Source organism: Ictidomys tridecemlineatus, chromosome X (genome assembly GCF_052094955.1).
Source record: "Ictidomys tridecemlineatus isolate mIctTri1 chromosome X, mIctTri1.hap1, whole genome shotgun sequence".
In the NCBI taxonomy this organism is placed as follows: Eukaryota; Metazoa; Chordata; class Mammalia; order Rodentia; family Sciuridae; genus Ictidomys; species Ictidomys tridecemlineatus.
Genome location: NC_135493.1, coordinates 86154533 through 86173439, shown reverse-complemented (window position 1 = coordinate 86173439; position 18907 = coordinate 86154533).

The window sequence follows — 18907 nt, the reverse complement described above, 5'->3', positions numbered from 1 at the left end:
AAATAAATGTATCTGAGGATTAGCTCAGTGGTAAAGCACTTGCCTAGTTATGTGCAAGGTCCTGGGTTCCATCTTCAGCACCACAAAAATACTTTGAATAGAATGAAAGACAAAATAATAACATACCAAAATTTTCAGAGTACAGTTAAATCAAGAGGGGAGTTTATAGCATCAAATGCTTACATTAGACCAGAATATAGTGTAGTTCCATAGTAGACGATTTATCTTGCTGCATAAGGCTCCCAGCACTGTCAAAAAAAAAATCAATAAGAAAAACTTCCCCCTTCAGAATCTGAACAAATAAATAAATGAAGAGCAATATAAACCAAAGCAAGCAGAAGGGGAGAAACAATAAATATTGGAGCAGAAATCAATGAGATTAAAAACAAACAAAAAAAAGAATTAATATGGGGCTGGGAATGTAGCTCAGTCATAGAGCACTTGCCTGGCATGCATGAGGTACCACCAACACAAAGAAAATTGAATTCACACTGGAAAATCTTTTAAGATAAGAGGTTGAAGAATGGGTCTGCATTTGAATGGCTCTGAGTGGGTCCCAGGCTCGGAGCCAAGGGACACTCTAGGCTGCTGGGTGCAATTCATCAGTGCTAATGCTGAGCTACAATTCCATGACACCATGAGGTTACTTAAGAGATTACAGCATCTGAAACCCACAATGTTAAAAAACAGAATTTTCACAATATAGGGGATCATTCTGAAATAGGGATTTAGGATAAAGAGTGAGAGAAATACTGAGTCTTAACGGAAACATCCATGAGTCATTGAGATGCAGAAATCACAGTTGTAAATCTTGAGCAACAGGCCTTTGGCCCATGCCCTTGTAAAATAAGGGAAATACACAAGGACAGGGAAAATTAACTTGAAATTGTTTGGCTCCAACGTGGCTCCACCTTCAGTCTTATCCCTAATACAGCCCTTCTATAAATATTGGACCTCCAGCCCAAAGTGGGGGTGCTTCTCACTCTCAAGATAGCCTGTATTCTCCCTTAAATGTGTATCTACCTTCCTAAATCAACTTCTGTCCATGCCTTTGTCTGGCTCATGCTGAAATTCTTTTTGGTCACTTATGCCAAGAACTCCAGTGGTCCTGAGTTGAATTCCCCTCACCTCTGGGAACTTGTTGGACCCTTCTCCAGAAACATCTCCTCTCTTCCTAGAAAAAGAATCCCTAATTTCACTAATAAGAACATGAAGAAGATTTTAAAACATCTCCAAAACAGTTGGCTGTGGACATAAGTAGAACATTTGGACAAGCTGGGAAGAGCCCAGATAAACTATATAAGGGAAGAGTTTGTGAATGTGGCTGAGTGGTAGAGTGCTTACCTGGCATGCACAAGATCCTGGGTTCAATCCCTAGGACAGTAAAACAAACAAACAAACAAAAGTATATAAGGTGATCTATCACTAAAAGTTCATCATCCCTTTCCAAATCCTTGTTGGGATTGAGGGAAAATGCCCTAAAAGTGGAGGACATGACATGGAAAATAAAGACAATAAATTGGGTGCAGTGGCTTACACTCATAATCCCAGCAGCTAGAGGCAGGAGGATAGCAAGTTTGAGACCAGCCTCAGCAAATGAACAAGACTGTAAACAACTTATCAAGACCCTATCTCAAAATTTAAAAAAAAAAAAAAAAAGGTGGGGAGGGTGGGAGCCGGGCATGGTGATGCAGGCCTGTAATCTCAGCCCCTCAGGAGGCTGAGGCAGGAGGATCGAAAGTTCAAAGCCAGTCTCAGAAACTTAGTGAGACTCTATCTCTAAATAAAATATTTTTAAAAGGGCTGGGGATATATATGGCTCTGTGGTTAAGCGTCCCTGGGTTCAATTTCTAGTGTGAAAGAAAGAAAGAGGTAGAGGAGGAAGGAAGAAAGGAAGGGAGAGAGGGAGGTAGGGAGGGAGACAATAAACTGGCTTGTGGAAGCCAGCTCCTGGAAAATTACACCAGGATTGAAAATATATGGTTAAGTCCAGTAACTTGTTCTTCACAGACCCATCAACAAAATACAGTGCCTTTTCCCCCCACACAGTTTCTCAGAACCATGAAACAATGGCACAAATTTTATTCCTCAAGAATTTGAGATTGGGCTGGGGATGTGGCTCAAGCGGTAGCGCGCTCGCCTGGCATGCGTGCGGCCCGGGTTCGATCCTCAGCACCACATACAAACAACAATGTTGTGACCGCCGAGAACTAAAAAATGAAATATTTTTTAAAAAAAGAATTTGAGATAGTGCCTTTAAATTTCTAGAGAAAGAGAAGTATAAATTAAGTTGTAGCTTATTTGATGGGAATCGAAGATATTGGAGTTGTACTAGATTGCCCTTCCTGTGCTCATCAATATTTACTAGAAGAGAAACAACATATCTCACTTGACTACTAAGTAGAGTTGTTGCCTCTTGTAAAATCATTACTTAAAAGCAAACTTGAAAATCTGTAGTAGTTGGTTTAAACTGGCTTCAAGCAGCAATTAAAATGTGGTGATCAGAACTATTATCCAAAACAGAAATTATAAATGATGGAAATATTCGGATTTTAAAACAATAATTCAGTGGATAGTGGGAACAGAAAAACCATCCTACTTTGTTTCTGGGATATGCTAGTTACATAGCTTAGAATGTATATGCTTGTTTATTACAGTTGCACGGACAGAGTTTGTCTATTAAAGAGCATTTAGTTCTTCAAAGTATCCTTGGATTATATGATTTCCAAAAGTAGGTCTCTTCTGAGAACTGTGAACTGTGGAAGAAATCAAACTATTTTTTTTTCTTTTAAAAAGCCACATGATGAGGGGCTGGGGCTGTAGCTCAGTGGTAAAGTGCTTGCCTCGTATGTTTGAGGCACTGGGTTTAATCCTCAGCACCACATAAAAATAAATAAAGATACTATGTGTTCATCTACAACTAATTAATTTTTTTAAAAGCCACATGATGAAACTACTGTAAAACCTAATAATCTACTTCACATTGAAGTGGGAAAATATCCAAAAGAAGCAGCTTCAATTTCAATGAGGTAAAAGTGCACTCACTATGAAGAGGTTGGGGCTGGGGCTCAGCGGTAGAGCTCTTGCCTTGCACATGTGAGGCACTGGGTTCCATCCTCAGCACCACATAATAATAAATCAACAAAATAAAGGTATTGTGTCTGTTTACAACTAAACAAAATATCTTTTCAAAAAAAAAGTTCACTATGAAGACTTTGTTCATCTTTGCTGCATTTGGGATTTATATGGTCATTTAATAACATCATGTAAGATTGTCTGGATCTTAAATCTTATTCTTTCACGTGTTATAATATATAACACGTGAAAGAATAAGACAGAACTTATTATTAGGAACCACAAAGACCACTCATCTTTTTATTTATTTTTTCATTTAGTTAGTTTTGGTAGTGCTGGGGGTGAAACCCAGAGCCTTGCAATATGCTAGGTGAGTGCTCTACCACTGAGATATATCTTTCCCTTCATCCGTAATCCTTTCAAGACTGTTTTATTAAAAAAAAACTTAACCAGGAATTATGGAACACAACTATAATCACTGCTCCTCAGGAGGCTAAGGCAAGAGGAGCACAAGTTCAAGACCAGCCTCTACAACTTAATGAGGCCCTGTCTCAAAATAAAAAGTGAAAGTTCTGGGGATGTAGCTCAGTGGTGGAGAGACCCTAAGTTCAATGTCAGTACCAAAAGAAAAAAGAAACACTTATATATGTGCCTCTACTTTCATATGCTGAGAAGACTATAAGTTTAAAACAACATAGCAAACAATCAGTATTTTAAAGAAATTTTCCATATTGAGATTCTGTATGTGCAAAAGCCTTAATTATTAATATGCCAATGTGTATGATGCCAATATCTGTTCTAAAAATTAAAACCTACCTAGCATGTATAAAGCCCTGGCTTTGATCCCCAGCACTGAAAAATAGATAGACAGATGATAGATAGATAGATAGATAGATAGATAGATAGATAGATAGATAGATAGATGCTTTTGGCATGATAAAGTTGTGGAATTACATCAGGGGTTTATGCTCATGTAAAATGTTGTTGTTGAAAATATTCAACACTATTTTTACAACTTGAGAATATTTTTAGTATCTCTGACTTTTTATTTTTTATTTTTCTAGTTTTAGCAATCTTTTTTTCCTTTTCATTGATTTACTTATTAATTGATGAATCAGTTATACACAAGGTGAAATTCGCTGTGATATGTTCATACATGTGCATGACATAGTTTGGTTAATTTCCTTCTGTTGCTCCTCCTCTTCCCTATCCCTTCTCCCCTCTCCCTCATTTCCCTTCCTCTACTCCACTTTTCTCTCTTCCATTTTCATATATTATTTCTGATACTTTTGCCAGAATCATCATGTCATATATGTATGTGTTGTCTCTATATAAAGAAAATTGTGAATATATATATGTCTATGAATGTTTATCTGGAAATTTCCACGGATTTGACTAGTATATATTCATTTTTATTCAATATATATATATATATTTATATATTATTTTATTGCATATAGATTTCTAATATTTTGCATTCTTATATCATTAAGCTACCTTCATTTAAGTAAATTCATTAAATATTTTGTTTGAGTAAATTCAGTAAATATTCCCTTAAAAATCAACAAACAAAATAAGAAGTTGCAATAAGAATGAGCTACCACTACACACCTATTAGAAGGGCCAAAATCCAGACCAGCAACAACACCAAATGCTGATGAGGATGTGGAGCAACAGGAACACCCATTCATTGTTGGTGGGAATGCAAAATTGTACAACCACTTCAGAAGTTTGGCAGTTACTTATCAAATTAAACATACTCTTACCATACCATCCAGCAATTGTATTCCTTGTATCTACCCAAAAGAGATGAAAACTTATGACCACATAAAAACCTGCACACTGATGTTTATAGCCATTTTATACATAACTATCAAAATTTGGAAACAACTAAGATACATTTCAACAGATGATTGGATAAACTGTGGTATATCCAGACATGAAACATTATTCAGCACTTAAAGAAAAATGAGCTATCAAGCCATGAAAAGACATGGAAGAAACTTAAATGCATATTACTAAGTGAAAGAAACCAGTCTAAAAAGGCAACATATTGTATGATTCCAACTATAAACAGAACATTCTGGAAAAGGCAAAACTATGAAGGCAATTAAAAGTTCAGTGGTCACCAAGGGTTAGAGGTGAGGGAAGGATGAGTAGGCAGAGCACAAAGGATTTGTACAGAAGTAAAACTATTCTGTATATTATAATGGTGGATACCTATCATTATGCATTTGTCCCAACCACAGAATGTATAACACCAAGAGTGAGCCCTAATGTAAACTAAGGATTTTGGGTAAAAACAATGTGTTGGTGTAGGTTCATCAATTGAAATGAATGTACCACTCTAGTTTAGGATGTTGTGGGGAAGGCTCAGCATGTGAGAGAAAGGGGATAAATGGGAATTCTCTGTACTTCCTGCTCATTTTGCTATAAATCTATAACTTCTTTTAAAAAAGAAGTTTCCAGGCCTAGATAATTTCACTGGCAAATCGTACCAAAACTTTAGGAAAAGAAGGACACTTCTCAAATCATTTTATAATATTAGCATTGCCCTGATACCAAAACTAGAAAAAGGACTATATGGGAAAAGAAAACTATGGCCCAATTTCCCTCAGTAATGTAGATGCAAAAAAAAAAAATCCTCAATAAAATATTAGTAAATCAAATCCAATAATACACATAAAGAATAATACACTATGACTAAGTGAAACTCATCATAGGAATGCAAAATTGGCTCAATATTAAAAATCAATCAATCCAATGTACCATATTAACATACTAAAGTAATTGAAACACATGATAATATCAAGTGATGCAAAACAAGTATCTGAAAAAAAAACTTAACATTAATTCATGATTTTAAAAATTCACTTAACAATCAAGGTGGGGAAAAGAATTCTCACAGTTTGTTATAAAGCATCTACAAAGAAATCCCCACAACCAAGAAGATGCTTAGTAGAGAAAAATTAAATGCTTTTGCCCTAAGATCAGGAATGAAACAAGAATGTTCACTCTCACTCCTGCTATTCAACATTGTATTGGAAGCCCTACCCAGTTTAATAAAGCAAGAAAAAAAGAAAGAAATGGCTTATAGATTGAGAAGGAATAAAGAAGACAGCCCCAATTTGTAGATGACATAATTTTCAATATAGGAAATTCCATGGAATCTATAAAAATATCCTTAGAACTAACAAGTGAGTTCAGCACTTCTGCAGACTACAAATTCAACACATCCAAAAAAAAAAAATCAAGCACATTTCTATATACTAACAATGAACAATCAGAAAAAAATTACAGTACACATATAATACTATTTGCATTGTTCCTCAAAAAAAATATATAAAAGAACGTATGTAGGATTTGTATACTGAAACAATAAAAAGCTGATTAAATAAATAAAAAAGACCCAAATAGACAATTTTCATGAATTTATAGGCTTAATATGGTTAAGACATGAATGGTCCTCAAATGGATCTATAGATATAATACAATTCCAGGATATTTTTGTAAATACAACTAATTGATTCTAAAAGGGGTGTGGAAAGACAAAGAAACTAGAATAGTCCAGATAATTTTGAAAAGGATAAACAACCAAAGGAATAACACACATTTTAGGAATTACTCCTAGCCAGGTGCAATGCCTGTAATTCCAGCAACTCAGGAGGCTGAGGTAGGAGGATTCCAAGTTCAAGGCCAGCCTGGGCAATTTAGCAGGACCCTGTCTCAAAATAAAAATAAAAAAATAAAAATGGATGGGGATACAGCTCAATGTTTGAGTGCCCCTGGATTCAATTGCCACTATAAAAAAAATCTCCAAAGTGCACTTATAATCCTAGCTACTTGGAAGGCAGAGAGGCAGAAGGATCAAAATGTTTGAGGTTGGCCTGGGCAACTTAGTGAGACCTTGTCTCAAAATAAAATTTTAAGAAGGCTGGGCATGTACTTCAGTGTCAGAACACTTGCCTAGCCATGGGTAAACACCAGGGTTCAATCTTCAGTACCACAAAAAAATTTTTAAAAATTACTCCAAACCTACTTTGTTAGTTATATTTCCTTTTCTGGGAAAAAAATACCTGAGAAAATCAACTAAACTGGAGGAAAGGTTTATTTTGGCTTCTGATTTCAGAGGTTTCCATCCATGATCAGCTGGTTCTGTCACTTTGGGTCTGTGGCGAGGCAGTACATCATGGAAGAGAAAGTGTGGTGGAGCAAAGTTTCTCACCTCAAAGTGTCTGGGAAGCAGATGGGGGGCCTGGGTCTCCATATTCTTCAAGGGCACATGCCCAGGGACCTAACTTCCTCCCACCAGGCCCCAAGGTTTCTACCACCTTCCAGTAGCACCATCATCTGGGAAGTGAGCCTTCAACACATGAGCTATGCGTGGTCATTTAAGATCCAAACCATGACACATAGTTATAAAGACAGTGTGTTATTAACAATGTGGTAGAGACAAACCTTTATGAAAAGAAAATTGGCCATATTTGTGTGGGCATTTCAATAGAGAAAGGAAAATCTCTATAATGAATAGTGTTGGAAAAATTGGATATGTATAGTATTTCTTATTTATAGTATTTCTAATGTGTTATATGTGAGAGCAGAATGCATTTCAATTCATATTACACACATAGAACACAATTTTTCCTATCTCTGGTTGTATACAAAGTATATTCACACCATTTGTGTCTTCATACATGTACTTAGGGTAATGATATCCATCTCATTCCACCATCTTTCCTACCCCCTGCCCCCTCCCTTTCCCTCCCTCCCCTTGACCCTATCTAAAGTTCCTCAATTCCTCCTATGCCCCCCATCCCCATTATGTACAGCATCCACATATCAGAGAAAACATTAAGCATTTGTTTTGGGGGATTGGCTTACTTCACTTAGCATAATATTCTCCAACTCCATCCTGCAAATTTACCTGCAAATACCATGATTTTATTCTCTTTTAATGCTGAGTAGTATTCCATTGTGTGTATATATATATATATATATATATATATATATATATATATATATATATATCACAGTTTCTTTATCCATTCATCTACTGAATACCATCTAGATTGGTACCATAATTTAGCTTTTGTGAATTGTGCTGCTATGAACATTGATGTGGTTGCATCACTATAGTATGCTGATTTTAAGTCCTTTGGGCATAAACCAAGGTGGTTTATAAACAAATTGTGGTTCCATTCCAAGTTTTCCAGGGAATCTCCACACAGTTTTCCATATTGGCTGCACCATTTTGCAGACCGACCAGCAATATATGAGTGTGCCTTTTCCCCCACATCCTCACCAACACTTATTGTTTGTATTCTTAATAGCTGCCATTCTGACTGGAGTGAGATAAAATCTTAGAGTAGTTTTGATTTGCATGTCTCTAATTGGTAGAGATGTTGAACTTTTTTCAAATAGTTTTTGATTCACTGTATATCATCTTGAGAATTGTGTATAGTATTTCTGTTAAATAAATGAAAACTTATGTTCACACAAAAACAAATACACAAATGTTTAAGGCAGCTGTTAATGATTGCCAAAAACTGGAAACAACCTAAATGTTCTTCAGTAAGTGATTGGATGAAAAAACTGTGTTACATGCATGCAATGAAATAAAAATAATTAATTATTGATATACTCAACATTGTGGATTAAACTCAATGTAATTATGCTGAGTGAAACAGCCAGCCTCAAAAGGTAACAGGCTGATACAAGTAATAATAAATGTTGGCAAGGATGTGAAAAAGTTATACTCATACATTGTTGGTGGGACTGCAAGTTGGTGTAACCACTCTGGAAAGCAGTATGAAGATTCCTCAGTAAACTTGGAATGGAACCACCATTTGACCCAGTAATTCCACTCCTTGGCATATACCCAAAGAATGTAAAATCCTACTACAATGGCATGGCCACATCAATGTTTATAGCAGCTAAATTCACAATAGCTAAGTTACACAACCAACCTAGAAGCCCATCAACAGAGGAATGGATAAAGAAAATGTGGTACATACACACAATGGAATATTATTCAGCCATAAAGAATAATAAAATTATGGCATTTGCTGGTAAATTGATGGAACTAGAGACTATCATGCTAAGTGAAATAAGCCAATCCCAAAAATCCAAAGGCCAAACATTCCCTCTGATTAGAGGATGCTAATACACAATAAGGGACAGGGAGGGAAGAATAGAAGATCATTGGATTACACAAAAGGGAATGAAGGGAAGGAAGGAGAGATGGGAAGGGGAAAGAGTAATGAATTTGACATAACTTTCCTATGTTCATGTATGAACATATGACCATTGTAACTCCACATCATGTACAACCACAAGAATGGGAAGCTATACTCCATATATGGATGATACGTCAAAATACACTCTGCTGTAATGTATAACTAAAAAGAACAAAAAAATAACAGGCTGTATTATTCCATTTATATGACATTCGTGAAAAGACAAAATTATAGTGATGAAGTTTTGCAGAGGCTTTGGTGTGAAGAGAACATGTTACTATAGGCAGCATGATGGAATTTTTTAGGGTGACAGAACTTTCTGTATCCTGATTATGGTGATGAGTATTTGAACATTTACATGTGGTAAACTTCATATAACTCCCCAAATACAATTATACTGCATTGCAATTTTAAATACTTTTTTTTAATGTTGCCAGTCAAGCACATGAGAATCCTCAATTTCTGTAGAAATATTTGACACATGTGTGTGTATACTTGAACATTAGGTTTATTTGCTTTTATGTTGTTTGTAAAAGGAATTCTACAGCACGACCCCTTTTGCATTTGGCTTCTTTCACTTAACATAATCTCTGTGTGTTTATTCTATCTCATAGTTGTGTAGTATTCTATGGGATAATATGGCAAAATTCACTTTCTCAATGGAGAAAGGAAAGTCTTTACAACTAACAGTGTCAGAACAATTGGACATGTAGGATATTTCTGTTAAAGAAATGAAAACTCATTTTCACACAAAAACACATGCAGATGTTTATGGCAGCTGTTAATAATTGCTCCAAACTGGAAACAACCCAGATGCTCTTCAATGGGTGATGTATAATCAGGTTGTTTTTGTATAATTCATTTGTTTCTCATTCTTTGCTGTTAACAAATAGTTTACATTACATGAATATTGCTGTATTTTTACCAGGTTTATATGTATGGGCAAGAATGTACATATCATTTGTTTTAAGACGGTAAAAAAAATAAATTAAAAAAAATATATTCAAAAAGGTAAATCAAGCACTACCTAAATATCCAAAAGGAGAATGAGTGAACAAACAATGATGATAATCAATAATATCATATCATCAGAATCATCTTAGAACATGTGAGCCACTGCTGGGTAAATTACACAAGTGTTCCCCTGGTGGCCATCGTGATGATGGCTCACAGCTCTAACAGTGACCTGTGGGTCACAGTAACCAATGGGGTGGTGAGCTCTCTGAGCTCATCTCAGGATTTCAGTGGGCACAAATAAGGACAAACAGGAAGGAGTCAGTGACACCAGTAGCTGGCCATCCCAGAGCACTAGAGCACTACAGAGCCAACCTCAAATTTTCTTTGGCCCATGGTTCCCGTCAATGGCCTCAGAGCTTTCCCCTGTCAGGCTTCCCAGAGCACTTCTAGGAAGATAGCCCCTGGAGATGCCTGAATTGGCTCAAGTCAGTCCTCCTCCACCAATTCTAACCTCTCTTCTTCTTGGGCCAAATCTGCTTTCTTTTTTTTTTTTTTAAAGAGAGAGAGAGAGAGAGGGGAGAGAGAGAGAGAGAGAGAGAGAGAGAGAGAGAGAGAGAGAGAGAGAGAGAGAGAGAGAGAATTTTTTAATATATCTTTTTTAAGTTTTGGGGGGACACAACATCTTTGTTTGTATGTGGTGCTGAGGATCGAACCCGGGCCGCACGCATGCCAGGCGAGCGCGCTACCACTTGAGCCACATCCCCAGCCCCTAATCTGCTTTCTTATGGCTTCAGCTCCCCTCCACTCAGGAGCATCTCCTGTATTCTGAGAGTATAATTATGCCCATTGACCAGGTTAGGAGACTGAGGCCATAAAGATCAGGAACTGGGTCTGTAACAGCACAGCAGGTCAGTGGGTGGGTGGCAGGTGGCCCTTCCCTTAACCCACAGTTGTACATCCCCTCAAGCCATGTACAGATTTTCTGCTGCTTTCTCCCCTGAAGGGACCTCCTGGGTCATCTATTTGCACCAACTAGGGCTTGTAAACCCAGAATCAGGCCCTGGGTGGGAACTGGGTGGGGGAAGGTGCCCAGGATGTGGTTGGAGGCTGATGGCCTTTTCCTAAACCCCAGGCTCTGTTCAGAGTGTCCCGAGTATCTTTATGATCTAAGCTTGTTCCCTCAGGACTAGTCACACTATAACCTGACCTGCTTGTGGTCCAGGTCACAGAATCAGTGCATCTTACTGGGGGGAAGAAAACTATAATAAAAGTTCTAAATGAGAATAAGAAGATTAAAAATATGAGAACTTCTTTTTAGTCATAGAAATGATCTGCTGGTAGGAAGAACACGAGGAGGAGGAAGGTCATCCATAGAATAACCCAAATAGTACCCACTAAAACCTCGGCCCTCCAGGAAGAAGGAGCAGAGCCTATCCTAGGCTGCCCCATCTGTCCACATGCAGAGGGAGGGCCCCAGGGACTCCCCATCCTAGGGGTCATGCACCCTCAGAAGCCTGTAACCCAACTAAAAGTAAATGCTTAAAACTGCCTCTCCTGCCCAGTAAATCCTGCCAGGCACAGTGGTGTATGCCTGTAAGCCCAGCTACTGGGGAGGCTGAGCCAGGAGGATTGCAAGATCAAAGCCAGCCTGGGAAACTTAGTGAGACTCTGTCTCAAAATAAAATTTATTTTTTAAAAAGGGCTGGGAATGTAGATCAGTGATAAAGTGCCCTTTGATCTCCAGTACTGTGAGCAAGTGGGATAAAGAAAGATTGACCCTCTTGGGTCTTTTCTGAGGCCTTCCTTGACTAAGTGATGAGGTGCCCCCTGCTGGCAAAGGTGGGTATCACTATAATGTGGACAATCCTAGTGACATCACCATGGGACCACAACCACTAAGGGACCACAGGCTACATTTAGGCCTCCCTGAATGAAAGGAAAATTCACTTCAATTTATCTAGAAGTTCGGGTGGGAATCTGGCCTTACTGTGGATCAGAGATACCAAAAATAGGTAGAGAAGGGGTTGTAGGATGTGAGCAGGTGACAGATGGCTGAAGGCTAAGAACAGAGATCAAGGGCCACTGGGAGATTCAGACTCTGGGCCTCGTAACAAGGAGGAGGTGACAGAAGATGATTAAGAAGCCCCTGCAAAGGACTGTTCTCAGGGATGATAAGAACACAGGAGGGAGGCCCCAGGGCCTTGGTTTCCTCATCTGTAAACTGGGGATACAAGTAGAATTTACACTCAAGGGTTTCTATGAGGAAAGCAGAATTCATGGAAAGTGGGGAGTCAGTGTCTGATACAGACTAACTGAGGTAAATGCCGACATATTGTTATTGTTATTATTACTAGAATCATTCTATGTCCATTGACATGTTATTGGCCCCCACAGGATGGGCACTGGGTTCAACGGTCCATTGCTGGCTCTGAAGATGGAGAGAAGGGGCACCAGCAAAAGGGGCACCATAGACAAATTCTAGAAGCAAGAAGAGCAAAGGAACAAATTCTCCCCTCTAGAGCCCCCTGAAGGAACATACCTGCCAACCTGGGAGACTTCCAACCTCCAGAACTTCAGATGATAGATTCGTGTTGTTTTGAGCGACTAAGTTTGTTGTGAATTTGTTCCATCAGCAACTGGAAACTATTCAGGTGGGAACATGCATCCACCCTCCCTTCCTCCCTCCCTCCCTCCCAGGGCACTTGTGTCAGAGACACCCAGCCCTGCAGCCTACATAAGGTATCACTTGGATGTTGAGGTGGTGGCCGTGCTTCCTTATCAGCCTCAGTGACAGGTGAGAATCAGGGGTGTGCAGGACCCCTGACAAGGGTGAAAGGACCCAGGGCCTCATGAGGGGGCAGGCCAGGAAGGCACCTGGAGCATACGGAGGCCCTACTCTACACACCACACACCATTAGGATAGTCTACACTGGCAGGTGGGGCAGGTGTCATGGGGAACAGGTTCTGGTGAAAGGTGGCTACAGCAGGCATGCACTCAGTTTTGCTCTATGCCAGGTGCTGCTCTCAGTGACTGACAGAGCATCTCACTTCACCCTCACAAAACCCTGTAAGGAGGGAAAGTTACTACTCAGAGGACAAATGAGCAGAGGGAAACACAGAGAGCCTAAGTAACTTGCCCATTGCATGACACAGGGGCAGTTCAGCCCTGGACTGTGTTGCTCCAGCCCCTGCTCTCGTCCACTCTGCTACATTGCATTGACCACTAGACCAATTGAACATGGTCCTGGGTGAAGTGACATTACATTTGTTTTCCTCAAAGCCCACAGTTACCCTGCTCTTCTATGAAAGTGGAACTGGGCCTCAGAGAGGACAAGTGACTTACCCAAGGTCATACAACTAGGACTTGTCCCCCTAACCAAGGTTTTTGTTTTGTTTTGTTTTGTTTTGTTTTGTTTTGGTACTGGAGAATGAATCCAGGAGTGCCACATCCCCAGCCCTTTTTTGTATTTTATTTAGAGACAGAGTCTCACTGAATGGCTTAGCACCTCACTTTTACTGAAGCTGGCTTTGAACTTTCGATCCTCCTGCCTCAGCCTCCAGAGCTGCTAGGATTACAGGCATGCACCACCACTACCAGCCACACCAGGGTTTTAAATAAGGATCATAACCCACCTGTCCTGGGTTATGATGGGTATGATAAAAGGTCAAGTGGAGGCGAACTCCAGCATCTGAGGTCAAGATGGGTAAATCCTGTTCTTGCCCTGAGAAATGGGTGTCTCCTCCCCACAGCTGCTCTCAGCTTGATCCCATATAGAATCAACAATTCCCCACAGCATCTTCTCCACAAACAGGGTTAAGGGAGCCTCTGAAGCCTTCATGAAAGCAAGACCCTGAACACAGAGGAGGTTGAGAACTATGTAGACCAGGAAGCTAGGGATGCTGGGAAACTGTGTGCAGGAGCCCCAGACAGTCACCTTACCCCACTTGGTGATTTTTTTTCTGCCTGAGGGCATATAAATCATAAAGGTACATCTTAATGAATATTAATAATTTTCACATTGCCAGGCACCATCGTGCAAGGCTATAATCCCAGAGGTCTGTAATCCTTCTGGGAAAACTGAGGCAGGACGATCATAAGTTTGAGGCAGCCTGGACAACTTAGCCAGACCTGTCTCAAAATTTTAAGAAAGGGCTAGGAGTATCCTTTCATACAGTTGCTCAGTGGTAGTGTCCCTGGGTTCAATCTCCCAAAATACATAAAGAGCACAAAAAAGTAAATTGAACATTCATGAACAAACCACCCCAGATGAATCAGTAGGCTATACAGACATCCCAGAAGTCCCAGAGACTCCATCCCAGCCACATCCCTCACCCCTGCAGTGAGAAACACTATGGTGACAATGAAAATCATCCCTTCACCTTTCTTTATAATGTTACCTCTCATGTGGTAATACGTTAGTTTCACCTGTTTGTAAACTTCCTGTAAATGGGTCAGTCATACAGTATGAAACTTCCGTTTGGCTCCTTTTGCTCAATATCATGTCTGTGTGATTCATCCAGATCCTTTCATACAATTGTAGATCTTCCCTTCTCGTTGTGCAATATTCCTTTTTGTGAATATACCAAAATTTATTGGTTCATTTATTAACATGTCTGGTTTTTCTCTGTGGTTTTTAATATATTCTAGGTGTGAGACCTTTATCAGTTATATATGCTTCCATTTTCTTCTCCCTAGATGTCGCTTGTGTTTTCACTCTATGGTGTCTTTTGATCAATAAATATTTTTTTAATTTTAATGTCATTGAATGTTTTATAATGTTCATTTATGGTTAATGCTTTTCTGTCTTGAACAAAAAACTTTTCAATCACAAGTAAGCAAAGATTTTCTGGGGTTAGGGTATAGCTCAGTGATAAAACTCTGGTCGAGCATGCATGAGGTTTGAACCCCAACATAAAAAAAAAAACTTTTCTACCATATTATAATTTTACAGCTTGTTAACTTTGCCTTTCATATGTAGGTTTTGAAATAACCAAGAATTATTTTTGTGTTGTAAGACAGAGATCCAATTTCATCATTCCTTTTTTTCAAAATAGAACCAATTGTTCCATTTACTGAAAGTCCAACCATTTCCCACTGGTCTACAATACTTCCTCAGTCATTTATTTAGTGTCTACATAGGAGTGGGTCTGTTCCTGAGAGCACAAGTCTATCATTAGTCCACTTATCTACTCTTGCAGCAATATTGCACCACCTTCTAAAAATTTTTTTAAGTTGTAGATGGACATAGTACCTGTAATTTATTTATTTATTTATTTATGAGGTGCTGAGGAACAAACCCATGCCTCACACACAATAGGCAAGTGCTCTACCACTGAGCCACAGCCTCACTCCAATATTGCACCATCTTGATTGCTATGTGTTTATAATAAGTATACTTCCACATAATTTTATGAATTAATTAGTCAAAACCTACACATATGCAAACATCTATTGGAATTGAGATTGGATTTGCATTGAATCTACAAAACAGTTTAGAGGGTAATGACAGGTTTATGGTTCTGACTTTTCAATGTATACAGCTTTCTATTTAGTTTTTTTGTTTTGATTTGTTTTTTAGTACCAGGAACTGAACCCAGGGGTGCTTAACCACTAAGCCACATCCCCAGCCCTTTTATATATTTTGTTTAGATACAGGGTCTCACTGAGTTTATTAAGACCTCCCTAAGTTGCTGAGACTGGCTTTGAACTCATGCTCCTCCTGCCTCAGCCTCCCAAGCTGCTGGGATTACAAGCATGCACCACCACACACAGCTCTATTTAGTCTTTTTAAAAGCCTTTCAATCAGGGTTTATATATTTCCATAAAGCTCTTGCCCTGTTTTGTTAATTTTTCAGTAGGTCATAAACAGTATCTTTTTTTTTAGTTAACAGACCTTTCTTTTATTTATTTATATGCAGTGCTGAGAATCAAACCCAGTGCCTCACACATGCTAAGCAAGTGCTCTGTCACTGAGCCACAACCCAGCCCAATAAATGGTATCTTTATTTTAAAAATATTTATTGGGGCTGTAACTCAGTGACAGAGCACTTCCCTTAGCATGTGTGAGGTACTGGGTTCGATCCTTAGCAACACTTAAAAACAAACAAGGGCTGGGGCTGTAGTTCAGTGGTAAAGCACTTGCCTTGCATATGTGAGGCACTGGGTTCGATCCTCAGCACCACATAAAAATAAAGATACTGTGTGTTCAAAAAAAATTAAAAATAAAGGCATGCTGTCCATCTACAACTACAATTTCTTTGTTATCATGACAAAAGCAATAGTTTTGTTTTGAATTTTTTTTTTTTTTTTGGTGCCAGGGATGAAACCAGATCTTCACATGTACTAGATAAGCACTCTACCATTAAGTTACATCCCTAGCCCAAGCAATAAATTTTTATTTTATTACTATTTTGGGGAGGTGGAATGGGACTCAGGAACACTCTGCCAAACAAGCTACACTCCACCCCCAGCTCTTTTTTATTTATTATTTATTTATCTTGGTACTAGAGATTGAACCCAGAGACATTGACAACTGAGGCACATCCCCAGCCCGTTTTTGTACTTTATTTAGAGATGGTTCTTGCTGAGTTGCTTAGGGCCTTGCTAAATTGTTGAAACTGGCTTTGAACTTGAGATCCTCCTGTGTCAGCCTCCAGAGCTGCTGGGATTATAGACATACACCACCATGCCAAGCCAAATAAATTTTTAAGTATAGAATTTTGTACCCAGAAATCTTTCTAAAGTACTAGTAATTTTAATAATTTACCCATAAATTATATTTTCGACATATACAATGGTATTGCCTACACATAACAATTCTGTTCCTAATATCCAACCTTTAAGTGTTTTCTTTCCCTTACATTATTATACTGGCTATTAAGCCAGTGCAAGGCTCAGTAGAAATGGCTGTAGCAGCCATCCTTGGCACATTCTCAATGCCAAAGCTATAAACATTCAAATATGCAATGCTTTGTATATACCCTTTAACCTAAAAATGTCCATTTGACTGTTTTGCTAAGTTTTTTTTAAATCATCAATAGATGTCAAATTTTATCTAACCCTATCTCCCTATCTATTGAGATGATTGGAGGTTCTCCTTTAATCTGTGAATGAGGCCAATTATGTTGAGTTCAAATATTAAAACAAGTACATTTTGGGACTAAATCCTACTTGGTCATATTAAACTTTATAAAATACATTGTGCCCAGGAAATTATCATTTCATTTAGAATATGTGCATCCATTTTCTTGAGATTGTTCTATTGATATTATTTTTTGATTCATCAAGTTTTTAAAATATTTTTAGTTATACATGGACACAATATATTTATTTTGTTTATTTTTTAATGTGGTGCCAAGGATCGAAAAAAGTGCCTCACATGTTCAAGGCAAGTGCTCTGCCAATGAGCCACAGCCCCAGCCCATGATTCATCAAGTTCTAAAACAAAGATTATATCAGCCCCATAAAATGAATTTGGTATGCTCCCTCTTTTTCTACACCATGGAAGTGCTTTGGTAAAATTTGCATTTTTTGTTTCCTCAGTATTTCAACAGCAAAGCTATCTGGGAAGATAATGTTTCTGTATGGGAAAACTGTTGGCTCCCAGTTTCTTCTTCAATTGTTATGGGCCTATTCAAGTGTTCTATTCCTTTTGGAGACACTTTTGGCAAATTATATGTCTGTAGTCATTTGTTCAGTTGACCTAATTTATCAACCAAATTGGCATGAAGTTGCCTTTTTAGGCATCAAATTAATTACCACATCAATGGAAAGACAAACATATCTGGGTGTTGATACTGGACAGTCACAATATCCTCCTTGAAAAGCAGATGAGATGTGTGGGTGTTTAATTGTTCACTAGCTATTTTCCTCTTCCAGACTCTTAGGTGCTATTTCTTCTGATGAGTCTGCCTCTCCTCCCCTTCATCATCTCGTGGATTCTTTCCTGGATCTGAAAACCCAGTCCAGGCACTAGATCCTCCAAGATTTCCAGACTCCCTGAACTGGGCCAAGCATTTGTCCTGGGCTCCAACAGCCCCTTGGACCTATCATTGTTGATGCACTGGCCATACTGCACTGAAATTCTTTCTCTGTCACCCCCACTGGACTGTGAGCTCCTTTCTGTGTGTCCACAGAACAGAGAAGAGGTGGCCAGTCAATACTTGTGGAGTTGAACTGAGCTTGTAACCACTGAGTGACCAACTAAGCTTTCTGGCCATGTTTCTCTGTATATCCTCATGTACATGTGTTTGTTCCTTCGTGTATTTCATTCAATGGGTACATGTTGAACAGTTACTAAGTACCAGGGGAACTGTTTTACAAAAGTAGCCAGTGAAAGAGGAAAGCTAGGAGCATGTGGCATCCTGGAAACCATGTGAAGAAAGGGCTGAAAATAGAGATAACCAAGTGTGTCAAATGCTGCTAAGAGGCTATATAAGATGAGGTCTGAGACTTAACTGTAGTTTGGTCAATGTGAACATCATCAGTAACTTCAGCCATTTTGATGAAGTGGTTGGGCAAAAAAAAAAAAACTGGGGTAATTTCAGAAAGGCATTGGAGCAATGAAGAACTAAAGAAAGCTGCTATAAATATATGAAAAGTTTTGCTGTAAAGTAAATACATATATGGGGTTTTGTTT